Source organism: Cryptomeria japonica, unplaced genomic scaffold (assembly GCF_030272615.1).
Source record: "Cryptomeria japonica unplaced genomic scaffold, Sugi_1.0 HiC_scaffold_364, whole genome shotgun sequence".
Taxonomy (NCBI): Eukaryota; Viridiplantae; Streptophyta; class Pinopsida; order Cupressales; family Cupressaceae; genus Cryptomeria; species Cryptomeria japonica.
Window position 1 is genome coordinate 1 of NW_026729186.1, and position 27,500 is coordinate 27,500.

General features: G+C 61.3%; 3 non-coding genes across 3 annotated transcripts; all 3 read left to right on the forward strand.

The window, feature by feature from the left end:
- Positions 1 to 8,981: 8,981 nt before the first annotated feature.
- Positions 8,982 to 9,100, forward strand: LOC131871000 (5S ribosomal RNA). Its single transcript, XR_009369297.1, has one exon. It is a non-coding gene; the product is annotated as a 5S ribosomal RNA (ribosomal RNA).
- Positions 9,101 to 16,904: 7,804 nt separating this feature from the next.
- LOC131870998 (5S ribosomal RNA) lies at positions 16,905 to 17,023 on the forward strand. Its single transcript, XR_009369295.1, has one exon. It is a non-coding gene; the product is annotated as a 5S ribosomal RNA (ribosomal RNA).
- A 7,805-nt stretch (positions 17,024 to 24,828) lies between these two features.
- LOC131871009 (5S ribosomal RNA) lies at positions 24,829 to 24,947 on the forward strand. Its single transcript, XR_009369306.1, has one exon. It is a non-coding gene; the product is annotated as a 5S ribosomal RNA (ribosomal RNA).
- Positions 24,948 to 27,500: the final 2,553 nt, after the last annotated feature.

A 27,500-nucleotide genomic window follows, 5' to 3' on the forward strand; every position in this document is an offset into this window, starting at 1 on the left:
CGCGACGCGTCCGATACACAGATAGTTCCAAGGCGGCCGAGGAGCCTCACCGCATAGCAATCGGGGTGCGAGGCGAGGGATGCGGCGAGAAGGACCCAACGGCTAGACGGAAGAGGCTTCGGGTCCGCCTCGGAATGGTCCAAGCATCGGACGCGCTTGGGGCGACTACCAGTGACAACCCCTTATCCCGCGACGCGTCCGATACACAGATAGTTCCAAGGCGGCCGAGGAGCCTCACCGCATAGCAATCGGGGTGCGAGGCGAGGGATGCGGCGAGAAGGACCCAACGGCTAGACGGAAGAGGCTTCGGGTCCGCCTCGGAATGGTCCAAGCATCGGACGCGCTTGGGGCGACTACCAGTGACAACCCCTTATCCCGCGACGCGTCCGATACACAGATAGTTCCGAGGCGGCCGAGGAGCCTCACCGCATAGCAATCGGGGTGCGAGGCGAAGGATGCGGCGAGAAGGACCCAACGGCTAGACGGAAGAGGCTTCGGGTCCGCCTCGGAATGGTCCAAGCATCGGACGCGCTTGGGGCGACTACCAGTGACAACCCCTTATCCCGCGACGCGTCCGATACACAGATAGTTCCAAGGCGGCCGAGGAGCCTCACCGCATAGCAATCGGGGTGCGAGGCGAGGGATGCGGCGAGAAGGACCCAACGGCTAGACGGAAGAGGCTTCAGGGCCGCCTCGGAATGGTCCAAGCATCGAACGCGCTTGGGGCGACTACCAGTGACAACCCCTTATCCCGCGACGCGTCCGATACACAGATAGTTCCGAGGCGGCCGAGGAGCCTCACCGCATAGCAATCGGGGTGCGAGGCGAGGGATGCGGCGAGAAGGACCCAACGGCTAGACGGAAGAGGCTTCAGGGCCGCCTCGGAATGGTCCAAGCATCGGACGCGCTTGGGGCGACTACCAGTGACAACCCCTTATCCCGCGACGCGTCCGATACACAGATAGTTCCGAGGCGGCCGAGGAGCCTCACCGCATAGCAATCGGGGTGCGAGGCGAGGGATGCGGCGAGAAGGACCCAACGGCTAGACGGAAGAGGCTTCAGGGCCGCCTCGGAATGGTCCAAGCATCGGACGCGCTTGGGGCGACTACCAATGACAACCCCTTATCCCGCGACGCGTCCGATACACAGATAGTTCCGAGGCGGCCGAGGAGCCTCACCGCATAGCAATCGGGGTGCGAGGCGAGGGATGCGGCGAGAAGGACCCAACGGCTAGACGGAAGAGGCTTCAGGGCCGCCTCGGAATGGTCCAAGCATCGGACGCGCTTGGGGCGACTACCAGTGACAACCCCTTATCCCGCGACGCGTCCGATACACAGATAGTTCCGAGGCGGCCGAGGAGCCTCACCGCATAGCAATCGGGGTGCAAGGCGAGGGATGCGGCGAGAAGGACCCAACGGCTAGACGGAAGAGGCTTCAGGGCCGCCTCGGAATGGTCCAAGCATCGGACGCGCTTGGGGCGACTACCAGTGACAACCCCTTATCCCGCGACGCGTCCGATACACAGATAGTTCCGAGGCGGCCGAGGAGCCTCACCGCATAGCAATCGGGGTGCGAGGCGAGGGATGCGGCGAGAAGGACCCAACGGCTAGACGGAAGAGGCTTCAGGGCCGCCTCGGAATGGTCCAAGCATCGGACGCGCTTGGGGCGACTACCGTTGCCAACCCCTTATCCCGCGATGCGTCTGATACACAGATAGTTCCGAGGCGGCCGAGGAGCCTCACCGCATAGCAATCGGGTTGCGAGGCAGATTATTGGGAAGGGAACCCCCTGGGATGCGGCTCAAGCAGTGCCCAAAGGGACTGGAATGCGGAATCACATCGAGAGACCCAAATGCTATACGAGGGCTCAAATCGAATTATCGATTTGGCCACGACATGGACGCATCGGAACGACTACCTTTGCCGAACCACTCGCAATTGCATCCATACCGAAACCAATAGACATTTCCGTTAGAGCCCTCGCATAGCATTCGGGAATCTCGCATGCCCCTCTAAATCGACCAATGCTGGCGCTCAATGAAAATCCGAGCGCTACCACCGTTCGAGCGCCAGCATTGGTCGAGTTAGAGGGGCACGGGGGAGAATGCTCCAGTCAACACCTCCCCTATATAAGTTATTTGTCCGATTCTCGCACAACCGTAGTCTGCCTCGTCGAATCAAACAACGGTCCCAGATTCCGACTTCCGTTCCGTAGAGACCCAAAAGCTAGATGGAGGCTCGCAAGAAAGAGAGTCGGCGCATAGCAATCGGGTTTCTCGAACGTTTAGGGACCGAGCTCACTTGCGGATAGGGCAAAATCCGCCAAGCAACCCAAAAGCTAGACGGGGGCTCGAATCGAATCGCCTAGGCGGCCACAACAACGACGTGTTGGATCGACTACCAGTGCCAAACCATTCAGCAAGACTAGTCTGTGTCGAGGCCGGATAGAGATTCTCAGAGAGCGCCCGCATAGCATTTAGGAGACCTGCCGCGTCCCTCACACTCGACAAATGGTGGTGCACGTTTATAAATCCGAGCGATCCCAACCCTTTCAAGCACCAACATCGGTCGAGATAGAGGGGCACGGAGGGGGCTGCGTGAGACAACACAGTCCCCTATATAAGTTATTTGTCCGATTCTCACACATCCGAAGAATGGTCATCAAATCGGACAACAGCCCAAACTTCCGACTTCCGTCCCAGAAAGCCCAAGAGCTATCTAAAACGTTCATGGCCGGAACTCGATCGCGGCTATACCAGTCCGCCAAGCAACCCAAAAGCTAGACTGGAGCTCTAGTCGAATCACCTCTGTGGCCATTGCAAGGACGTGTTGGAGCGACTACCATTGCCGAACCATTCCGCAGGTCGAGTCCATACCAAGGCCGCATAGAGATTCACGATGAGCTCCTGCATAGCAATCAGGAGACTTGCCGTGTCCATCACAATCGATAAATCCTGGTGCAAGATTTTTGCATCCGAGCGCTCCAACCAGTCGAGCACCAGCATCAATCGACATAAACGGGCACGGGGGGAGGATGCTCGAGAACACTACCTCCCCTATATAAGTTATTTGTCCGATTCTCAAGCAGCCGAAGTCTGGTCATCGAATCGGGTCAAAGACCACAACTTCCGACTTTACCCACAATGCAAGTCATCGAATCGAACATCGGCCCCCGAGTCGGACTCCATGCGTATGTCAGGTCATCGGACCCAAATTCCGCCTTCCTGCGCATGGCGGGCCATCAATATCAACTCGGTCATCGGACCCAAACTCCGCCTTTTTGCGTATGGCACGCCTTCAAATCGGTCATCGGACCCAAATTCCGCCTTCCTGTGCATGGCGGGCCATCAACATCAACTCGGTCATCGGACCCAAATTCCGCCTTTCTGCGCATGGCACGCCATCAACTCGGTCATCGGACCCAAATTCCGCCTTCCTGCGCATGGCAGGTCATCGGACACAAATTCAGACCTCGCCAATATGCCTACGTATCGAATCGGTCATCGGACCCAACTTCCGACTTCATCCATACTGTAGGGTCTTTGAGGTTGGCGCGGTGCGCTCAACCCAGGGAGTCGACCCATCGAAGCATACACCTCCCCTATATAAGCTATTTGTCCGATTCCCACACCTGTGTAGTTTGCACCTCTGACCAGGACATCGACCCCAACTTCCGAACTCGACTGCAACGACGGCACCAGCGCCTTGGTGCGCACCTTGCGACGCACAGTCCCAACATTCGCCTTCCTGCACATGGCAGGTCATCGGACCCAAATTCCGACCTCGCGAGTATGCCTACATATCGAATCGGTCATCGGACCCAACTTCCGACTTCATCCATACCGTAGGGTCTTTGAGGTTGGCGCGGTGCGCTCAACCCGGGGAGTCGACCCAACGAAGCATACACCTCCCCTATATAAGCTATTTGTCCGATTCCCACACCTGTGTAGTTTGCACCTCCGATCAAGACATCGACCCCAACTTCCGAACTCGCCTCCAACGACCGAACCAGCGCCTTGGTGCGCACCTTGCAACGCACAGTGCCAACATTCGCCTTCCTGCACGTGGCAGGTCATCGGACCCAAATTCCGACCTCGCGAGTATGCCTACATATCGAATCGGTCATCGGACCCAACTTCCGACTTCATCCATACCGTAGGGTCTTTGAGGTTGGCGCGGTGCGCTCAACCCGGGGAGTCGACCCAACGAAGCATACACCTCCCCTATATAAGCTATTTGTCCGATTCCCACACCTGTGTAGCTTGCACCTCCGATCAGGACATCGACCCCAACTTCCGAACTCGACTAAAAAGACCGCACCAGCGCCTTGGTGTGCACCTTGCAACGCACAGTGTCAACATTCGCCTTCCTGCACATGGCAGGTCATCGGACCCAAATTCCGACCTCATGAGCATACCTACTAATCGAATCGGTCATCGGACCCAACTTCTGACTTCATCCATACCGTAGGGTCTTTGAGGTTGGCGCGGTGCGCTCAACCTGGGGAGTCGACCCATCGAAGCATACACCTCCCCTATATAAGCTATTTGTCCGATTCCGACACCTGTGTAGTTTGCACCTCCGCTCAGGACATCGACCCCAACTTCCGAACTCGCCTGCAACGACCGAACCAGCGCCTTGGTGCGCACCAAAAGTGCGCACTTTTGGAGGGCACTTTTGTGCGCTCCAAAGGTGCGCACTTTTGGAGGGCACTTTTCTGCGCTCCAAAGGTGCGCACTTTTGGAGGGCACTTTTTGGAGGGCACTTTTCTGCGCTCCAAAGGTGCGCACTTTTGGAGGGCACTTTTTGGAGGGCACTTTTCTGCGCTCCAAAGGTGCGCACTTTTGGAGGGCACTTTTTGGAGGGCACTTTTCTGCGCTCCAAAGGTGCGCACTTTTGGAGGGCACTTTTTGGAGGGCACTTTTCTGCGCTCCAAAGGTGCGCACTTTTGGAGGGCACTTTTTGGAGGGCACTTTTCTGCGCTCCAAAGGTGCGCACTTTTGGAGGGCACTTTTTGGAGGGCACTTTTCTGCGCTCCAAAGGTGCGCACTTTTGGAGGGCACTTTTTGGAGGGCACTTTTCTGCGCTCCAAAGGTGCGCACTTTTGGAGGGCACTTTTTGGAGGGCACTTTTCTGCGCTCCAAAGGTGCGCACTTTTGGAGGGCACTTTTTGGAGGGCACTTTTCTGCGCTCCAAAGGTGCGCACTTTTGGAGGGCACTTTTGTGCACTCCAAAGGTGCGCACTTTTGGAGGGCACTTTTCCTGTGCTCCAAAGGTGCACACCTAGGTGAGCACCTTCGACCACACCTTGTAGCACACCAAACTCTGACTTTCGACTTCATCCGCAATGCAGGGTCTTTGAGGTTGGCGCAATGCGCACAACCAGGGGAGTCGACCCATCAAACCCAACACCTCCCCTATATAAGCTATTTGTCTGATTCTCATACATGCGTAGCCTGCAGGAGCAATTAGGACATCGACCCCAACTTTCGGCTTCTAAACGAAAACAAGGTCTTTGAGGTTGGTGTAATGCGAACAACTAGGGGAGTCAACCCATCAAACCCAACACCTCCCCTATATAAGCTATTTGTCTGATTCTCATACATGTGTAGTCTACAGGAGCAATTAGGACATCGACCCCAACTTTTGACTTCTTAACGAAAACAAGGTCTTTGAGGTTGACGTAATGCGCACAACCAGGGGAGTCGACCCATCAAACCCAACACCTCCCCTATATAAGCTATTTGTCCGATTCTCATACATGTGTAGCCTGCAGGAGCCATTAGGACATTGACCCCAACTTTTGACTTCTTAACGAAAACAAGGTCTTTGAGGTTGGCGTAATGCGCACAACCAAGGGAGTTGACCCATCAAACCCAACACCTCCCCTATATAAGCTATTTGTCTGATTCTCATACATGTGTAGCCTGCAACAACGATTAGGACATCCACCCCAACTTCTGAATTCGTCTGCGTTGACCGCACCAAAGGTGCACGCCTTGGTGCTCACCAAAATCCGACTTCCGACTTCTTCTGCTATGCGGGGTCTTTGAGGTTGGCGCAGTGCGCACAACCAGGGGAGTCAACCCACCGAATGCAACACCTCCCCTATATAAGCTATTTGTCTGATTCTCATACATGCGTAGACTGCAGCAATGATTAGGACATCCACCCCAACTTTTGACTTCTTAAACAAGACAGGGTCTTTGAAGTTGGTGCAGTGCACACAACCAGGGGAGTCGACCCATCAAACGCAACACCTCCCCTATATAAAGCTATTTGTCCGATTCTCATACGTGTAGTCTGCAGCAGCGATTAGGACATCGACCCCAACTTCCGAATTCGTTTGCATTGACCGCACCAAAGGTGCACGCCTTGGTGTGCACCCTGGAGTGCACTTTGGTGCTCACCTCGGTGCACACTTTGGTGTGCACCTCGGTGTGCACCAAAGGTGCGCACCTTGGAGCGCACCAAAGGTGTACACTTTGGAGCGCACCACATAGGGTCTTTGAGAGGTTGGCGCAGTGCGCACACCAAGGTGGGTGTTGAGGTGCGTGCCGAGGTGGGTGGGTGCTAGGGTGCGCTCCATGGTGGGTGCCAGGGTGGGTGCGTGCTAGGGTGGATTCCAAAGAGGGTCATAGGGTGGGTGCCAAGGTGGGTTGGTGATATAGTGGGTTCAAAGGTGGGTACTAGGGTGGGTTCCAAGGTGGGTCACAAGTTGGGTGCCAGGATGCGTGGGTGTTAGGTTGGGTGCCAAGGTGGGCTCCTGCGTGGGTGGGTGCTAGGGTGGGTTTCAAGGTGGACGCGAGGGCGGGTGCCAAGGTGGGTAACAAGTTGGGTGTTAGGATGGGTGAGTGCTAGAGTGGGTGCCAAGGTGGGTGGGTGCTAAGGTGGATGCCAAGGTGGTTCACAGGGTGGGTGGGTTCTAGGGTGAGTTCCAAGGTGGGTCACAGGTTCAGTGCTAGGGTGGGTGTCAAGGCGGGTGTCGAGGTGCCTGGGTGCTAGGGTGTGGATGCCAATGTGGGTCATAGGGTGGGTACTAGGGTGGGCTGCAATGTGGGTGCCAAGGTGGGTAACATGCTCGGTGGGTTCTAAATTGGGTGCCAGGGTGGGTGTGCACCCACCTTGCCCGAGGTGGGTGCCAAGGTGCCAGTGTGGGTGGGTGCTAAGGTGGATGCCAAGGTGGGTGAGAAGGTGGGTGATAGGTTGAGTGGTAGGATGGGTGGGTGCCAAGATGGGTCACAGGGTGGGTGCAAGGGTGGGTAGGTGCTAGGGTTGGTGTCAGGGTGGGTGGGTGCTAGGTTGGGTTCCAAGGTGGGTGCGAGGGTGAGTGTCAAGGTGGGTCACAGGTTAGGTGCTAGGATGGGTGAGTGCTAGGGTGCAAAGGTGCCAGGGTGGGTGCTAGGATGGGTCGATGCTAGGGTGAGTGGCAAGGTGGGTCCACAAGTGTCAAGGTGGGTGCCGAGGTGGGTGCCAAGTCGGCGACTGCTATGGTGGATGCCAAGGTGGGTCACGGGGTGGGTGCCAAGTTGCTAGGTTGGGTTCCAAGGTGGGTGCCAACGTGGGTGCTAGGGTGCGTGGGTTAAAGGGTGTGTCACAACGTGGGTGCCAGGATGGGTGCGCACCCACACTGGCCAAGACGGGTGCGGGTGCAAGGTTGGGTTCCAAGCCCGGTCACAGGCTGGGTGCTAGGATGGGTGGGTGCCAAGGTGGGCACCAGGGTGGGTGCACCCACCCTGGCCAAGGTGGGTCACGGGGTGGGTCCTAGGGTGGGTAACGGGGTGGGTACTAAGGTGCGTGCCAAGGTGGGTCATAGGGTGGGTGCCAAGGTGGGCACCAGGGTGGGTGTGCACCAACCCTAGCCAGGGTAGGTCACGGGGTGGTTGTCGGGGTGGGCGTCAAGGAGCCAAGGTGGGTGGCAAGTAGCCAAGTTGCGTGCCAAGGTGGGTGTCGGGGTGGGTGCCAAGGATCCAAGGTGGGTGCCAAGGAACCAAGGTGGGTGTCTGGGTGGGTGCCGAGGTGGGAGCCAGGGTGGGTCCCAAGGTGAGTGCAAAGGTGGGTGCCAGGGTCAAGGTGAGTGCCAATGTGGGTTCCAAGGTGCCAGGGTCAGGGTGAGTGCCAATGTGGGTTCAAAGGTGCTAAGTTGGGTGCGAGGTTGGGTGCGAGGGTGGGTGGGTGCCAAGGTGTGCTAGGTGGAAGCCCGGGTGGGTCGGCATCCCATGGGTGTCGAGTTGGGTGCCTGATGGGTGCTTCTTGTCAAGTTTTAGTCGTCGGGACTCATTTCGAGCCTTAGAGGTCGTTTCTTGTCCGGTTGCCCTGTCTTCGACCTGGGAACCCAATTTTGGTCCTCGGGTCCCATTTTTTTTTGTCTCGCATCCCACTTTTGGCCTGTGGCCTTTTCGGGGTCGATTCTCGTTTTGGGCATCAGAGCATGTTTCTTCTCCTAAAACCCAATATTTGTTTATTAAGTCTCGGAACACATTTTTGTTCTCGTGGACCCATCATGGGTCTTGGAACGCATTTGTGGTCCTTGGGTCCCATTTTGCATCCCGAAACTTGTGTTTTGGTGCTTGATCCCTATTTTGGGTGCCCACCTTGCACCAAGTGCGCACCCGGGGCAAACCGAGCGCCTTGGTGCACCGGGGCAAGATCGAGCGTGCACCCGAGGCGCCCCGAACATGCACCAAGGTGCACTCGGCCCACATGTGAGCGCAGGTCGTTGCGCCCGAGGTGGTGTGTGGGCACCGCGTTGCAGACGGGACACTGCACGCACACGACGCCCCCTCCAGGTGCACGCACGTAGGCCGGGCCGGGTGCACACCCGACGCCCTAGCAAGGTGCGCGCACCCGGGCAGGGCTCACACTTGGCGAACGGGGCGCACTTCGCGAGGGAGGGTGTGCACCTCGACGGGGGTGGGTGGCCGGGGTGGATTCGCACGTGGGTCGCGGTTTGCTAAGTACACACTGCGACAAGCTCATAACGGGTGCGATCATACCAGCATTAGTGCACCGGATCCCATCAGAACTCCGCAGTTAAGCGCGCTTGGGCCGGAGTAGTACTGGGATGGGTGACCTCCCGGGAAGTCCCGGTGTTGCACCCTTTTTTAGTTTTTCGCCGGGCGTCGCAATGCTATTTGAATAAACCTTTTGCCCGTTTGCGTTCTCGTCGGGGCCGGGCCGGGCCGGGGTGCGCTGCCCGCACTACCGCGCGCGCGGGGGCGACACCGAGCGCGCACCCGAGGCGCCCCGAGCACACAGGCCACGGTGCAACCCGGGCGTTGTGCGCGCACCCCGGTGCGCCCGAGGTGCTGCGCGCGCACCCAGGTGAAATCGGTGTGCACCTCGGCCAGTGCGCGCTCGGTCGAGTCGCGCACGTTGGCCAAGGTGCACGGTGATGTTTCTTACTCTAAGGTTCCGCACCAGACGCCCGGGACAGGTGAGCGAAGCTGGGCGGGGCCGGGTGCGCGGCCGGGGCAGGTGCACGCAGCTGGAGAGAGCTTTGGAGCACACTTCGGAGCGCACCAATGATGCGCTCCATTCAAAAGTTTCCTGAAAAGGCAAAAAAAGTTGAGATTATAGAATTTCCCACTTGAGAGATTGTAAAAAAAAAAAATTTAAAATGAAGGAAACGCGGGTGCCAAGGTGTGCGCAGCCCAGCCAAGGTGTGCGCACCAAGGCGCCCACCCTGGCGAAGGTGCACGCAAGGTGCGCACCCGAGGCAAACCGGACAATTAACCCAACTTTCGACTTCGCGCGCACCTTGGAGCGCACTTCGGAGCGCTCCTTGGTGCGCACCAATCTTGGGCACCTCGGAGTGCACCATGGCGCCCACCAAGGTGCGCACCCGGGGCAAACCGAGCTCCGACTTCGTGCGCACCTTGGAGCGCACGAAAGGTGCGCACCATGGCGCCCACCAAGGTGCGCAGCCCAGCCAAGGCGTGCGCATCAAGGTGCGCACCCTGGCGAAGGTGCGCACCCGGGGCAAACCGAGCTCCGACTTCGTGCGCACCTTGGAGCGCACAAAAGGTGCGCAACCCAGCCAAGGTGTGCGCACCCCGGTCAAACCGAGCTCCGAATCGTGCGCACCAGAGGTGCACGCCATCGTGCGCACCTTGGAGCACACTTCGGAGCCCTCCTTGGTGCGCGCCGATGTTGCGCACCTCGGAGCGCACCCGGGGAAAACAATGCAATTAACCCGACTTTCGACTTCGTGGGCACCTCGGAGCGCTCTCGGGTTCGCACCTCGGAGCACACCGAGGTGCGCACCTTTGATGCGCTGCCTTCACCAATTTCCAGAAAAGGCAAGAAAACATTGAGAAGGTGTGCGCACCGAGGTGCCCACCCTGGCGAAGGTGCACGCGAGGTGCGCACCCGGGGCAAACCGGGCTCCGACTTCGTGCACGCCGCACCTTGGAGCACACTTCGGAGCGCTCCTTGGTGCGCACCAGGGCGCGCAACCCAGCCGAGGTGCCCACCCCGGCGAAGGTGCACGCGAGGTGCGCACCCGGGGCAAACCGGGCTCCGACTTCGTGCACGCCATGGTGCCCACCGCGGCGAAGGTGCACGCGAGGTGCGCACCCGGGGCAAACCGGGCTCCGACTTCGTGCACGCCGCACCTTGGAGCACACTTCGGAGCGCTCCTTGGTGCGCACCATGGTGCCCACCAGGGCGCGCAACCCCGCCGAAGGTGCACGCGAGGTGCGCACCCGGGGCAAACCGGGCTCCGACTTCGTGCACGCCGCACCTTGGAGCACACTTCGGAGCGCTCCTTGGTGCGCACCATGGTGCCCACCAGGGCGCGCAACCCCGCCGAAGGTGCACGCGAGGTGCGCACCCGGGGCAAACCGGGCTCCGACTTCGTGCACGCCATGGTGCGCACCGCGGCGAAGGTGCGCACCCGGGGCAAACCGGGCTCCGACTTCGTGCACGCCGCACCTTGGAGCACACTTCGGAGCGCTCCTTGGTGCGCACCAGGGCGCGCAACCCAGCCGAGGTGCCCACCCCGGCGAAGGTGCACGCGAGGTGCGTACCCGGGGCAAACCGGGCTCCGACTTCGTGCACGCCGCACCTTGGAGCACACTTCGGAGCGCTCCTTGGTGCGCACCATGGTGCCCACCAGGCCGCGCAACCCAGCCAAGGTGTGCGCACCAAGGTGCACGCGAGGTGCGCACCCGGGGCAAACCGGGGTCCGACTTCGTGCACGCCGCACCTTGGAGCACACATCGGGGCGCTCCCGGGTTCGCACCGGCGTTGCGCACCGTGGTGGGCACCTCGGAGCACACCAAGGTGGGCAGCGAGGTGCGCACCTTTGATGCGATGCCTTCACTAATTTCCATAAAAGGCAAAAAAAAAACGAGATTTTAAAATTTCCGTTTTGAAAGATAGTGAGAAAAAGGGAATGCTGGTGCCATCTTGAGCCCGCCCTGGTGCGCAGCCCAGCCAAGGTGTGCGCACCAAGGTGCCCACCCTGGCGAAGGTGCGCGCCCGGGCAATTAACCCAACTTCCAACTTCGCGCGCGCCAGGGTGGGAGCGCACCCAACAACCGGGCCTGGGAAGAGCCAATGCGAGAAACCCCACCAAACGCTCTGACAAAAAAAGAGGGGGCGCTCCAGTAACCCCGCTTCGGAGCGCACCCTGGGCAAACCCAGCCAAGGTGCCCACCCCGGCCAAGGTGCAGGCGAGGTGCGCACCCGGGGCAAACCGGGCTCCGACAACGTGCACGCCGCACCTTGGAGCACACTTCGTAGCGCTCCCGGGTGCGCACCTCAGAGCACACCAAGGTGGGCAGCGAGGTGCGCACCTTTGATGCGCTGCCTTCACTAATTTCCAGAAAAGGCAAAAAAAAAAGGAGATTTTAAAATTTCCGTTTTGAAAGATAGTGAAAAAAACGGAACGCGCGTGCCATCTTGAGCCCGCCCTGGTGCGCAGCCCAGGTAAGGTGCCCACCCTGGCAAAGGTGCGCACCCGGGCAATTAACCCTACTTCCGACTTCGTGCGCGCCAGGGTGGCAACCGGGCCTCGGAAGAGCCAATGCGAGAAACCCCACCAAACGCTCCGACAAAAAAAGAGGCGGCGCTCCAATAACCCCGCTTCGGAGCGCAGCCGGGGCAAACCCAGCCAAGGTGCCCACCCCGACGAAGGTGCACGCGAGGTGCGCACCCGGGGCAAACCGGGCTCCGACAACGTGCACGCAGCACCTTGGAGCACACTTCGAAGCACTCCCGGGTGCCCACCGGCGTTGCGCACCGTGGTGGGCAGCGAGGTGCGCACCTTTGATGCGCTGCCTTCACTAATTTCCAGAAAAAGGCAAAAAAAAATGAGATTTTAAAATTTCCGTTTTGAAAGATAGTGAAAAAAAAGGAACGCGGGTGCCATCTTGAGCCCGCCCTGGTGCGCAGCCCAGGCAAGGCATGCGCACCAAGGTGCCCACCCGAGGTGCACACCCGGGGCAAACCGGGCTCCGACTTCGTGCAGGCCGCACCTTGGAGCACACTTCGGAGCGCTCCTTGGTGCGCACCATGGTGCCCACCAGGGCGCGCAACCCAGCCAAGGTCTGCACACCAAGGTGCCCACCCCGGCGAAGGTGCACGCGAGGTGCGCACCCGGGGCAAACCGGGCTCCGACTTCGTGCACGCCATGGTGCCCACCGCGGCGAAGGTGCACGCGAGGTGCGCACCCGGGGCAAACCGGGCTCCGACTTCGTGCACGCCGCACCTTGGAGCACACTTCGGAGCGCTCCTTGGTGCGCACCATGGTGCCCACCAGGGCGCGCAACCCAGCCAAGGTGTGCGCACCAAGGTGCACGCGAGGTGCGCACCCGGGGCAAACCGGGGTCCGACTTCGTGCACGCCGCACCTTGGAGCACACATCGGAGCGCTCCCAGGTTCGCACCAGCGTTGCGCACCTTTGATGCGCTGCCTTCACTAATTTCCAGAAAAGGCAAAAAAAAACGATATTTTAAAATTTCCGTTCTGAAAGATAGTGAAAAAAACGGAACGCGGGTGCCATCTTGAGCCCTTCCTGGTGCGCAGCCCAGGCAAGTTGTGCGCACCAAGGTGCCCACCCTGGCGGAGGTGCGCGCCCGGGGCAAACCGGGCTCCGACTTCGTGCACTGCATGGTGCCCACCAAGGCGCGCAACCCAGCCAAGGTGCCCACCGCAGCGAAGGTGCACGCGAGGTGCACACCCGGGGCAAACCGGGCTCCGACTTCGTGCACGCCGCACCTTGGAGCACACTTCAGAGCGCTCCTTGGTGCGCACCAGGGCGCGCAACCCAGCCGAGGTGCCCACCCCGGCGAAGGTGCACGCGAGGTGCGCACCCGGGGCAAACCGGGCTCCGACTTCGTGCACGCCATGGTGCCCACCGCGGCGAAGGTGCGCACCCGGGGCAAACCGGGCTCCGACTTCGTGCACGCCGCACCTTGGAGCACACTTCGGAGCGCTCCTTGGTGCGCACCATGGTGCCCACCAGGCCGCGCAACCCAGCCAAGGTGTGCGCACCAAGGTGCACGCGAGGTGCGCACCCGGGGCAAACCGGGGTCCGACTTCGTGCACGCCGCACCTTGGAGCACACATCGGGGCGCTCCCGGGTTCGCACCGGCGTTGCGCACCGTGGTGGGCACCTCGGAGCACACCAAGGTGGGCAGCGAGGTGCGCACCTTTGATGCGATGCCTTCACTAATTTCCATAAAAGGCAAAAAAAAAATGAGATTTTAAAATTTCCGTTTTGAAAGATAGTGAGAAAAAGGGAATGCTGGTGCCATCTTGAGCCCGCCCTGGTGCGCAGCCCAGCCAAGGTTTGCGCACCAAGGTGCCCACCCTGGCGAAGGTGCGCGCCCGGGCAATTAACCCAACTTCCAACTTCGCGCGCGCCAGGGTGGGAGCGCACCCAACAACCGGGCCTGGGAAGAGCCAATGCGAGAAACCCCACCAAACTCTCTGACAAAAAAAGAGGGGGCGCTCCAGTAACCCCGCTTCGGAGCGCACCCTGGGCAAACCCAGCCAAGGTGCCCACCCCGGCCAAGGTGCAGGCGAGGTGCGCACCCGGGGCAAACCGGGCTCCGACAACGTGCACGCCGCACCTTGGAGCACACTTCGTAGCGCTCCCGGGTGCGCACCTCAGAGCACACCAAGGTGGGCAGCGAGGTGCGCACCTTTGATGCGCTGCCTTCACTAATTTCCAGAAAAGGCAAAAAAAAAAGGAGATTTTAAAATTTCCGTTTTGAAAGATAGTGAAAAAAACGGAACGCGCGTGCCATCTTGAGCCCGCCCTGGTGCGCAGCCCAGGTAAGGTGCCACCCTGGCAAAGGTGCGCACCCGGGCAATTAACCCTACTTCCGACTTCGTGCGCGCCAGGGTGGCAACCGGGCCTCGGAAGAGCCAATGCGAGAAACCCCACCAAACGCTCCGACAAAAAAAGAGGCGGCGCTCCAATAACCCCGCTTCGGAGCGCAGCCGGGGCAAACCAAGCCAAGGTGCCCACCCCGACGAAGGTGCACGCGAGGTGCGCACCCGGGGCAAACCGGGCTCCGACAACGTGCACGCAGCACCTTGGAGCACACTTCGAAGCACTCCCGGGTGCCCACCGGCGTTGCGCACCGTGGTGGGCAGCGAGGTGCGCACCTTTGATGCGCTGCCTTCACTAATTTCCAGAAAAAGGCAAAAAAAAATGAGATTTTAAAATTTCCGTTTTGAAAGATAGTGAAAAAAAAGGAACGCGGGTGCCATCTTGAGCCCGCCCTGGTGCGCAGCCCAGGCAAGGCATGCGCACCAAGGTGCCCACCCGAGGTGCACACCCGGGGCAAACCGGGCTCCGACTTCGTGCAGGCCGCACCTTGGAGCACACTTCGGAGCGCTCCTTGGTGCGCACCATGGTGCCCACCAGGGCGCACCCGGGGCAAACCGGGCTCCGACTTCGTGCACGCCGCACCTTGGAGCACACATCGGAGCGCTCCCAGGTTCGCACCAGCGTTGCGCACCTTTGATGCGCTGCCTTCACTAATTTCCAGAAAAGGCAAAAAAAAACGATATTTTAAAATTTCCGTTCTGAAAGATAGTGAAAAAAACGGAACGCGGGTGCCATCTTGAGCCCTTCCTGGTGCGCAGCCCAGGCAAGTTGTGCGCACCAAGGTGCCCACCCTGGCGGAGGTGCGCGCCCGGGGCAAACCGGGCTCCGACTTCGTGCACTGCATGGTGCCCACCAAGGCGCGCAACCCAGCCAAGGTGCCCACCGCAGCGAAGGTGCACGCGAGGTGCGCACCCGAGGTGCACACCCGGGGCAAACCGGGCTCCGACTTCGTGCACGCCGCACCTTGGAGCACACTTCAGAGCGCTCCTTGGTACGCACCAGGGCGCGCAACCCAGCCAAGGTGCTCACCCCGGCGAAGGTGCACGCGAGGTGCGCACCCGGGGCAAACCGGGCTCGGACTTCGTGCACGCCGCACCTTGGAGCACACATCGGAGCGCTCCCGGGTTCGCACCAGCATTGCGCACCTTTGATGCGCTGCCTTCACTAATTTCCAGAAAAGGCAAAAAAAAGAAAAAAATGAGATTTTAAAATTTCCGTTTTGAAAGATAGTGAAAAAAACGGAACGCGGGTGCCATCTTGAGCCCGCCCTGGTGTGCAGCCCAGGCAAGTTGTGCGCACCAAGGCACCCACCCTGGCCAAGGTGGGTCACGGGGTGGGTCCTAGGGTGGGTAACGGGGTGGGTACTAAGGTGCGTGCCAAGGTGGGTCATAGGGTGGGTGCCAAGGTGGGCACCAGGGTGGGTGTGCACCAACCCTAGCCAGGGTAGGTCACGGGGTGGTTGTCGGGGTGGGCGTCAAGGAGCCAAGGTGGGTGGCAAGTAGCCAAGTTGCGTGCCAAGGTGGGTGTCGGGGTGGGTGCCAAGGATCCAAGGTGGGTGCCAAGGAACCAAGGTGGGTGTCTGGGTGGGTGCCGAGGTGGGAGCCAGGGTGGGTCCCAAGGTGAGTGCAAAGGTGGGTGCCAGGGTCAAGGTGAGTGCCAATGTGGGTTCCAAGGTGCCAGGGTCAGGGTGAGTGCCAATGTGGGTTCAAAGGTGCTAAGTTGGGTGCGAGGTTGGGTGCGAGGGTGGGTGGGTGCCAAGGTGTGCTAGGTGGAAGCCCGGGTGGGTCGGCATCCCATGGGTGTCGAGTTGGGTGCCTGATGGGTGCTTCTTGTCAAGTTTTAGTCGTCGGGACTCATTTCGAGCCTTAGAGGTCGTTTCTTGTCCGGTTGCCCTGTCTTCGACCTGGGAACCCAATTTTGGTCCTCGGGTCCCATTTTTTTTTGTCTCGCATCCCACTTTTGGCCTGTGGCCTTTTCGGGGTCGATTCTCGTTTTGGGCATCAGAGCATGTTTCTTCTCCTAAAACCCAATATTTGTTTATTAAGTCTCGGAACACATTTTTGTTCTCGTGGACCCATCATGGGTCTTGGAACGCATTTGTGGTCCTTGGGTCCCATTTTGCATCCCGAAACTTGTGTTTTGGTGCTTGATCCCTATTTTGGGTGCCCACCTTGCACCAAGTGCGCACCCGGGGCAAACCGAGCGCCTTGGTGCACCGGGGCAAGATCGAGCGTGCACCCGAGGCGCCCCGAACATGCACCAAGGTGCACTCGGCCCACATGTGAGCGCAGGTCGTTGCGCCCGAGGTGGTGTGTGGGCACCGCGTTGCAGACGGGACACTGCACGCATACGACGCCCCCTCCAGGTGCACGCACGTAGGCCGGGCCGGGTGCACACCCGACGCCCTAGCAAGGTGCGCGCACCCGGGCAGGGCTCACACTTGGCGAACGGGGCGCACTTCGCGAGGGAGGGTGTGCACCTCGACGGGGGTGGGTGGCCGGGGTGGATTCGCACGTGGGTCGCGGTTTGCTAAGTACACACTGCGACAAGCTCATAACGGGTGCGATCATACCAGCGTTAGTGCACCGGATCCCATCAGAACTCCGCAGTTAAGCGCGCTTGGGCCGGAGTAGTACTGGGATGGGTGACCTCCCGGGAAGTCCCGGTGTTGCACCCTTTTTTAGTTTTTCGCCGGGCGTCGCAATGCTATTTGAATAAACCTTTTGCCCGTTTGCGTTCTCGTCGGGGCCGGGCCGGGCCGGGGTGCGCTGCCCGCACTACCGCGCGCGCGGGGGGCGACACCGAGCGCGCACCCGAGGCGCCCCGAGCACACAGGCCACGGTGCAACCCGGGCGTTGTGCGCGCACCCCGGTGCGCCCGAGGTGCTGCGCGCGCACCCAGGTGAAATCGGTGTGCACCTCGGCCAGTGCGCGCTCGGTCGAGTCGCGCACGTTGGCCAAGGTGCACGGTGATGTTTCTTACTCTAAGGTTCCGCACCAGACGCCCGGGACAGGTGAGCGAAGCTGGGCGGGGCCGGGTGCGCGGCCGGGGCAGGTGCACGCAGCTGGAGAGAGCTTTGGAGCACACTTCGGAGCGCACCAATGATGCGCTCCATTCAAAAGTTTCCTGAAAAGGCAAAAAAAGTTGAGATTATAGAATTTCCCACTTGAGAGATTGTAAAAAAAAAAAATTTAAAATGAAGGAAACGCGGGTGCCAAGGTGTGCGCAGCCCAGCCAAGGTGTGCGCACCAAGGCGCCCACCCTGGCGAAGGTGCACGCAAGGTGCGCACCCGAGGCAAACCGGACAATTAACCCAACTTTCGACTTCGCGCGCACCTTGGAGCGCACTTCGGAGCGCTCCTTGGTGCGCACCAATCTTGGGCACCTCGGAGTGCACCATGGCGCCCACCAAGGTGCGCACCCGGGGCAAACCGAGCTCCGACTTCGTGCGCACCTTGGAGCGCACGAAAGGTGCGCACCATGGCGCCCACCAAGGTGCGCAGCCCAGCCAAGGCGTGCGCATCAAGGTGCGCACCCTGGCGAAGGTGCGCACCCGGGGCAAACCGAGCTCCGACTTCGTGCGCACCTTGGAGCGCACAAAAGGTGCGCAACCCAGCCAAGGTGTGCGCACCCCGGTCAAACCGAGCTCCGAATCGTGCGCACCAGAGGTGCACGCCATCGTGCGCACCTTGGAGCACACTTCGGAGCCCTCCTTGGTGCGCGCCGATGTTGCGCACCTCGGAGCGCACCCGGGGAAAACAATGCAATTAACCCGACTTTCGACTTCGTGGGCACCTCGGAGCGCTCTCGGGTTCGCACCTCGGAGCACACCGAGGTGCGCACCTTTGATGCGCTGCCTTCACCAATTTCCAGAAAAGGCAAGAAAACATTGAGAAGGTGTGCGCACCGAGGTGCCCACCCTGGCGAAGGTGCACGCGAGGTGCGCACCCGGGGCAAACCGGGCTCCGACTTCGTGCACGCCGCACCTTGGAGCACACTTCGGAGCGCTCCTTGGTGCGCACCAGGGCGCGCAACCCAGCCGAGGTGCCCACCCCGGCGAAGGTGCACGCGAGGTGCGCACCCGGGGCAAACCGGGCTCCGACTTCGTGCACGCCATGGTGCCCACCGCGGCGAAGGTGCACGCGAGGTGCGCACCCGGGGCAAACCGGGCTCCGACTTCGTGCACGCCGCACCTTGGAGCACACTTCGGAGCGCTCCTTGGTGCGCACCATGGTGCCCACCAGGGCGCGCAACCCCGCCGAAGGTGCACGCGAGGTGCGCACCCGGGGCAAACCGGGCTCCGACTTCGTGCACGCCGCACCTTGGAGCACACTTCGGAGCGCTCCTTGGTGCGCACCATGGTGCCCACCAGGGCGCGCAACCCCGCCGAAGGTGCACGCGAGGTGCGCACCCGGGGCAAACCGGGCTCCGACTTCGTGCACGCCATGGTGCGCACCGCGGCGAAGGTGCGCACCCGGGGCAAACCGGGCTCCGACTTCGTGCACGCCGCACCTTGGAGCACACTTCGGAGCGCTCCTTGGTGCGCACCAGGGCGCGCAACCCAGCCGAGGTGCCCACCCCGGCGAAGGTGCACGCGAGGTGCGTACCCGGGGCAAACCGGGCTCCGACTTCGTGTACGCCGCACCTTGGAGCACACTTCGGAGCGCTCCTTGGTGCGCACCATGGTGCCCACCAGGCCGCGCAACCCAGCCAAGGTGTGCGCACCAAGGTGCACGCGAGGTGCGCACCCGGGGCAAACCGGGGTCCGACTTCGTGCACGCCGCACCTTGGAGCACACATCGGGGCGCTCCCGGGTTCGCACCGGCGTTGCGCACCGTGGTGGGCACCTCGGAGCACACCAAGGTGGGCAGCGAGGTGCGCACCTTTGATGCGATGCCTTCACTAATTTCCATAAAAGGCAAAAAAAAAACGAGATTTTAAAATTTCCGTTTTGAAAGATAGTGAGAAAAAGGGAATGCTGGTGCCATCTTGAGCCCGCCCTGGTGCGCAGCCCAGCCAAGGTGTGCGCACCAAGGTGCCCACCCTGGCGAAGGTGCGCGCCCGGGCAATTAACCCAACTTCCAACTTCGCGCGCGCCAGGGTGGGAGCGCACCCAACAACCGGGCCTGGGAAGAGCCAATGCGAGAAACCCCACCAAACGCTCTGACAAAAAAAGAGGGGGCGCTCCAGTAACCCCGCTTCGGAGCGCACCCTGGGCAAACCCAGCCAAGGTGCCCACCCCGGCCAAGGTGCAGGCGAGGTGCGCACCCGGGGCAAACCGGGCTCCGACAACGTGCACGCCGCACCTTGGAGCACACTTCGTAGCGCTCCCGGGTGCGCACCTCAGAGCACACCAAGGTGGGCAGCGAGGTGCGCACCTTTGATGCGCTGCCTTCACTAATTTCCAGAAAAGGCAAAAAAAAAAGGAGATTTTAAAATTTCCGTTTTGAAAGATAGTGAAAAAAACGGAACGCGCGTGCCATCTTGAGCCCGCCCTGGTGCGCAGCCCAGGTAAGGTGCCCACCCTGGCAAAGGTGCGCACCCGGGCAATTAACCCTACTTCCGACTTCGTGCGCGCCAGGGTGGCAACCGGGCCTCGGAAGAGCCAATGCGAGAAACCCCACCAAACGCTCCGACAAAAAAAGAGGCGGCGCTCCAATAACCCCGCTTCGGAGCGCAGCCGGGGCAAACCCAGCCAAGGTGCCCACCCCGACGAAGGTGCACGCGAGGTGCGCACCCGGGGCAAACCGGGCTCCGACAACGTGCACGCAGCACCTTGGAGCACACTTCGAAGCACTCCCGGGTGCCCACCGGCGTTGCGCACCGTGGTGGGCAGCGAGGTGCGCACCTTTGATGCGCTGCCTTCACTAATTTCCAGAAAAAGGCAAACAAAAATGAGATTTTAAAATTTCCGTTTTGAAAGATAGTGAAAAAAAAGGAACGCGGGTGCCATCTTGAGCCCGCCCTGGTGCGCAGCCCAGGCAAGGCATGCGCACCAAGGTGCCCACCCGAGGTGCACACGCGGGGCAAACCGGGCTCCGACTTCGTGCAGGCCGCACCTTGGAGCACACTTCGGAGCGCTCCTTGGTGCGCACCATGGTGCCCACCAGGGCGCGCAACCCAGCCAAGGTCTGCACACCAAGGTGCCCACCCCGGCGAAGGTGCACGCGAGGTGCGCACCCGGGGCAAACCGGGCTCCGACTTCGTGCACGCCATGGTGCCCACCGCGGCGAAGGTGCACGCGAGGTGCGCACCCGGGGCAAACCGGGCTCCGACTTCGTGCACGCCGCACCTTGGAGCACACTTCGGAGCGCTCCTTGGTGCGCACCATGGTGCCCACCAGGGCGCGCAACCCAGCCAAGGTGTGCGCACCAAGGTGCACGCGAGGTGCGCACCCGGGGCAAACCGGGGTCCGACTTCGTGCACGCCGCACCTTGGAGCACACATCGGAGCGCTCCCAGGTTCGCACCAGCGTTGCGCACCTTTGATGCGCTGCCTTCACTAATTTCCAGAAAAGGCAAAAAAAAACGATATTTTAAAATTTCCGTTCTGAAAGATAGTGAAAAAAACGGAACGCGGGTGCCATCTTGAGCCCTTCCTGGTGCGCAGCCCAGGCAAGTTGTGCGCACCAAGGTGCCCACCCTGGCGGAGGTGCGCGCCCGGGGCAAACCGGGCTCCGACTTCGTGCACTGCATGGTGCCCACCAAGGCGCGCAACCCAGCCAAGGTGCCCACCGCAGCGAAGGTGCACGCGAGGTGCACACCCGGGGCAAACCGGGCTCCGACTTCGTGCACGCCGCACCTTGGAGCACACTTCAGAGCGCTCCTTGGTGCGCACCAGGGCGCGCAACCCAGCCGAGGTGCCCACCCCGTCGAAGGTGCACGCGAGGTGCGCACCCGGGGCAAACCGGGCTCCGACTTCGTGCACGCCATGGTGCCCACCGCGGCGAAGGTGCGCACCCGGGGCAAACCGGGCTCCGACTTCGTGCACGCCGCACCTTGGAGCACACTTCGGAGCGCTCCTTGGTGCGCACCATGGTGCCCACCAGGCCGCGCAACCCAGCCAAGGTGTGCGCACCAAGGTGCACGCGAGGTGCGCACCCGGGGCAAACCGGGGTCCGACTTCGTGCACGCCGCACCTTGGAGCACACATCGGGGCGCTCCCGGGTTCGCACCGGCGTTGCGCACCGTGGTGGGCACCTCGGAGCACACCAAGGTGGGCAGCGAGGTGCGCACCTTTGATGCGATGCCTTCACTAATTTCCATAAAAGGCAAAAAAAAAACGAGATTTTAAAATTTCCGTTTTGAAAGATAGTGAGAAAAAGGGAATGCTGGTGCCATCTTGAGCCCGCCCTGGTGCGCAGCCCAGCCAAGGTTTGCGCACCAAGGTGCCCACCCTGGCGAAGGTGCGCGCTCGGGCAATTAACCCAACTTCCAACTTCGCGCGCGCCAGGGTGGGAGCGCACCCAACAACCGGGCCTGGGAAGAGCCAATGCGAGAAACCCCACCAAACTCTCTGACAAAAAAAGAGGGGGCGCTCCAGTAACCCCGCTTCGGAGCGCACCCTGGGCAAACCCAGCCAAGGTGCCCACCCCGGCCAAGGTGCAGGCGAGGTGCGCACCCGGGGCAAACCGGGCTCCGACAACGTGCACGCCGCACCTTGGAGCACACTTCGTAGCGCTCCCGGGTGCGCACCTCAGAGCACACCAAGGTGGGCAGCGAGGTGCGCACCTTTGATGCGCTGCCTTCACTAATTTCCAGAAAAGGCAAAAAAAAAAGGAGATTTTAAAATTTCCGTTTTGAAAGATAGTGAAAAAAACGGAACGCGCGTGCCATCTTGAGCCCGCCCTGGTGCGCAGCCCAGGTAAGGTGCCACCCTGGCAAAGGTGCGCACCCGGGCAATTAACCCTACTTCCGACTTCGTGCGCGCCAGGGTGGCAACCGGGCCTCGGAAGAGCCAATGCGAGAAACCCCACCAAACGCTCCGACAAAAAAAGAGGCGGCGCTCCAATAACCCCGCTTCGGAGCGCAGCCGGGGCAAAGCAAGCCAAGGTGCCCACCCCGACGAAGGTGCACGCGAGGTGCGCACCCGGGGCAAACCGGGCTCCGACAACGTGCACGCAGCACCTTGGAGCACACTTCGAAGCACTCCCGGGTGCCCACCGGCGTTGCGCACCGTGGTGGGCAGCGAGGTGCGCACCTTTGATGCGCTGCCTTCACTAATTTCCAGAAAAAGGCAAAAAAAAATGAGATTTTAAAATTTCCGTTTTGAAAGATAGTGAAAAAAAAGGAACGCGGGTGCCATCTTGAGCCCGCCCTGGTGCGCAGCCCAGGCAAGGCATGCGCACCAAGGTGCCCACCCGAGGTGCACACCCGGGGCAAACCGGGCTCCGACTTCGTGCAGGCCGCACCTTGGAGCACACTTCGGAGCGCTCCTTGGTGCGCACCATGGTGCCCACCAGGGCGCACCCGGGGCAAACCGGGCTCCGACTTCGTGCACGCCGCACCTTGGAGCACACATCGGAGCGCTCCCAGGTTCGCACCAGCGTTGCGCACCTTTGATGCGCTGCCTTCACTAATTTCCAGAAAAGGCAAAAAAAAACGATATTTTAAAATTTCCGTTCTGAAAGATAGTGAAAAAAACGGAACGCGGGTGCCATCTTGAGCCCTTCCTGGTGCGCAGCCCAGGCAAGTTGTGCGCACCAAGGTGCCCACCCTGGCGGAGGTGCGCGCCCGGGGCAAACCGGGCTCCGACTTCGTGCACTGCATGGTGCCCACCAAGGCGCGCAACCCAGCCAAGGTGCCCACCGCAGCGAAGGTGCACGCGAGGTGCGCACCCGAGGTGCACACCCGGGGCAAACCGGGCTCCGACTTCGTGCACGCCGCACCTTGGAGCACACTTCAGAGCGCTCCTTGGTACGCACCAGGGCGCGCAACCCAGCCAAGGTGCTCACCCCGGCGAAGGTGCACGCGAGGTGCGCACCCGGGGCAAACCGGGCTCGAACTTCGTGCACGCCGCACCTTGGAGCACACATCGGAGCGCTCCCGGGTTCGCACCAGCATTGCGCACCTTTGATGCGCTGCCTTCACTAATTTCCAGAAAAGGCAAAAAAAAGAAAAAAATGAGATTTTAAAATTTCCGTTTTGAAAGATAGTGAAAAAAACGGAACGCGGGTGCCATCTTGAGCCCGCCCTGGTGTGCAGCCCAGGCAAGTTGTGCGCACCAAGGCACCCACCCTGGCCAAGGTGGGTCACGGGGTGGGTCCTAGGGTGGGTAACGGGGTGGGTACTAAGGTGCGTGCCAAGGTGGGTCATAGGGTGGGTGCCAAGGTGGGCACCAGGGTGGGTGTGCACCAACCCTAGCCAGGGTAGGTCACGGGGTGGTTGTCGGGGTGGGCGTCAAGGAGCCAAGGTGGGTGGCAAGTAGCCAAGTTGCGTGCCAAGGTGGGTGTCGGGGTGGGTGCCAAGGATCCAAGGTGGGTGCCAAGGAACCAAGGTGGGTGTCTGGGTGGGTGCCGAGGTGGGAGCCAGGGTGGGTCCCAAGGTGAGTGCAAAGGTGGGTGCCAGGGTCAAGGTGAGTGCCAATGTGGGTTCCAAGGTGCCAGGGTCAGGGTGAGTGCCAATGTGGGTTCAAAGGTGCTAAGTTGGGTGCGAGGTTGGGTGCGAGGGTGGGTGGGTGCCAAGGTGTGCTAGGTGGAAGCCCGGGTGGGTCGGCATCCCATGGGTGTCGAGTTGGGTGCCTGATGGGTGCTTCTTGTCAAGTTTTAGTCGTCGGGACTCATTTCGAGCCTTAGAGGTCGTTTCTTGTCCGGTTGCCCTGTCTTCGACCTGGGAACCCAATTTTGGTCCTCGGGTCCCATTTTTTTTTGTCTCGCATCCCACTTTTGGCCTGTGGCCTTTTCGGGGTCGATTCTCGTTTTGGGCATCAGAGCATGTTTCTTCTCCTAAAACCCAATATTTGTTTATTAAGTCTCGGAACACATTTTTGTTCTCGTGGACCCATCATGGGTCTTGGAACGCATTTGTGGTCCTTGGGTCCCATTTTGCATCCCGAAACTTGTGTTTTGGTGCTTGATCCCTATTTTGGGTGCCCACCTTGCACCAAGTGCGCACCCGGGGCAAACCGAGCGCCTTGGTGCACCGGGGCAAGATTGAGCGTGCACCCGAGGCGCCCCGAACATGCACCAAGGTGCACTCGGCCCACATGTGAGCGCAGGTCGTTGCGCCCGAGGTGGTGTGTGGGCACCGCGTTGCAGACGGGACACTGCACGCACACGACGCCCCCTCCAGGTGCACGCACGTAGGCCGGGCCGGGTGCACACCCGACGCCCTAGCAAGGTGCGCGCACCCGGGCAGGGCTCACACTTGGCGAACGGGGCGCACTTCGCGAGGGAGGGTGTGCACCTCGACGGGGGTGGGTGGCCGGGGTGGATTCGCACGTGGGTCGCGGTTTGCTAAGTACACACTGCGACAAGCTCATAACGGGTGCGATCATACCAGCGTTAGTGCACCGGATCCCATCAGAACTCCGCAGTTAAGCGCGCTTGGGCCGGAGTAGTACTGGGATGGGTGACCTCCCGGGAAGTCCCGGTGTTGCACCCTTTTTTAGTTTTTCGCCGGGCGTCGCAATGCTATTTGAATAAACCTTTTGCCCGTTTGCGTTCTCGTCGGGGCCGGGCCGGGCCGGGGTGCGCTGCCCGCACTACCGCGCGCGCGGGGGCGACACCGAGCGCGCACCCGAGGCGCCCCGAGCACACAGGCCACGGTGCAACCCGGGCGTTGTGCGCGCACCCCGGTGCGCCCGAGGTGCTGCGCGCGCACCCAGGTGAAATCGGTGTGCACCTCGGCCAGTGCGCGCTCGGTCGAGTCGCGCACGTTGGCCAAGGTGCACGGTGATGTTTCTTACTCTAAGGTTCCGCACCAGACGCCCGGGACAGGTGAGCGAAGCTGGGCGGGGCCGGGTGCGCGGCCGGGGCAGGTGCACGCAGCTGGAGAGAGCTTTGGAGCACACTTCGGAGCGCACCAATGATGCGCTCCATTCAAAAGTTTCCTGAAAAGGCAAAAAAAGTTGAGATTATAGAATTTCCCACTTGAGAGATTGTAAAAAAAAAAAATTTAAAATGAAGGAAACGCGGGTGCCAAGGTGTGCGCAGCCCAGCCAAGGTGTGCGCACCAAGGCGCCCACCCTGGCGAAGGTGCACGCAAGGTGCGCACCCGAGGCAAACCGGACAATTAACCCAACTTTCGACTTCGCGCGCACCTTGGAGCGCACTTCGGAGCGCTCCTTGGTGCGCACCAATCTTGGGCACCTCGGAGTGCACCATGGCGCCCACCAAGGTGCGCACCCGGGGCAAACCGAGCTCCGACTTCGTGCGCACCTTGGAGCGCACGAAAGGTGCGCACCATGGCGCCCACCAAGGTGCGCAGCCCAGCCAAGGCGTGCGCATCAAGGTGCGCACCCTGGCGAAGGTGCGCACCCGGGGCAAACCGAGCTCCGACTTCGTGCGCACCTTGGAGCGCACAAAAGGTGCGCAACCCAGCCAAGGTGTGCGCACCCCGGTCAAACCGAGCTCCGAATCGTGCGCACCAGAGGTGCACGCCATCGTGCGCACCTTGGAGCACACTTCGGAGCCCTCCTTGGTGCGCGCCGATGTTGCGCACCTCGGAGCGCACCCGGGGAAAACAATGCAATTAACCCGACTTTCGACTTCGTGGGCACCTCGGAGCGCTCTCGGGTTCGCACCTCGGAGCACACCGAGGTGCGCACCTTTGATGCGCTGCCTTCACCAATTTCCAGAAAAGGCAAGAAAACATTGAGAAGGTGTGCGCACCGAGGTGCCCACCCTGGCGAAGGTGCACGCGAGGTGCGCACCCGGGGCAAACCGGGCTCCGACTTCGTGCACGCCGCACCTTGGAGCACACTTCGGAGCGCTCCTTGGTGCGCACCAGGGCGCGCAACCCAGCCGAGGTGCCCACCCCGGCGAAGGTGCACGCGAGGTGCGCACCCGGGGCAAACCGGGCTCCGACTTCGTGCACGCCATGGTGCCCACCGCGGCGAAGGTGCACGCGAGGTGCGCACCCGGGGCAAACCGGGCTCCGACTTCGTGCACGCCGCACCTTGGAGCACACTTCGGAGCGCTCCTTGGTGCGCACCATGGTGCCCACCAGGGCGCGCAACCCCGCCGAAGGTGCACGCGAGGTGCGCACCCGGGGCAAACCGGGCTCCGACTTCGTGCACGCCGCACCTTGGAGCACACTTCGGAGCGCTCCTTGGTGCGCACCATGGTGCCCACCAGGGCGCGCAACCCCGCCGAAGGTGCACGCGAGGTGCGCACCCGGGGCAAACCGGGCTCCGACTTCGTGCACGCCATGGTGCGCACCGCGGCGAAGGTGCGCACCCGGGGCAAACCGGGCTCCGACTTCGTGCACGCCGCACCTTGGAGCACACTTCGGAGCGCTCCTTGGTGCGCACCAGGGCGCGCAACCTAGCCGAGGTGCCCACCCCGGCGAAGGTGCACGCGAGGTGCGTACCCGGGGCAAACCGGGCTCCGACTTCGTGCACGCCGCACCTTGGAGCACACTTCGGAGCGCTCCTTGGTGCGCACCATGGTGCCCACCAGGCCGCGCAACCCAGCCAAGGTGTGCGCACCAAGGTGCACGCGAGGTGCGCACCCGGGGCAAACCGGGGTCCGACTTCGTGCACGCCGCACCTTGGAGCACACATCGGGGCGCTCCCGGGTTCGCACCGGCGTTGCGCACCGTGGTGGGCACCTCGGAGCACACCAAGGTGGGCAGCGAGGTGCGCACCTTTGATGCGATGCCTTCACTAATTTCCATAAAAGGCAAAAAAAAAACGAGATTTTAAAATTTCCGTTTTGAAAGATAGTGAGAAAAAGGGAATGCTGGTGCCATCTTGAGCCCGCCCTGGTGCGCAGCCCAGCCAAGGTGTGCGCACCAAGGTGCCCACCCTGGCGAAGGTGCGCGCCCGGGCAATTAACCCAACTTCCAACTTCGCGCGCGCCAGGGTGGGAGCGCACCCAACAACCGGGCCTGGGAAGAGCCAATGCGAGAAACCCCACCAAACGCTCTGACAAAAAAAGAGGGGGCGCTCCAGTAACCCCGCTTCGGAGCGCACCCTGGGCAAACCCAGCCAAG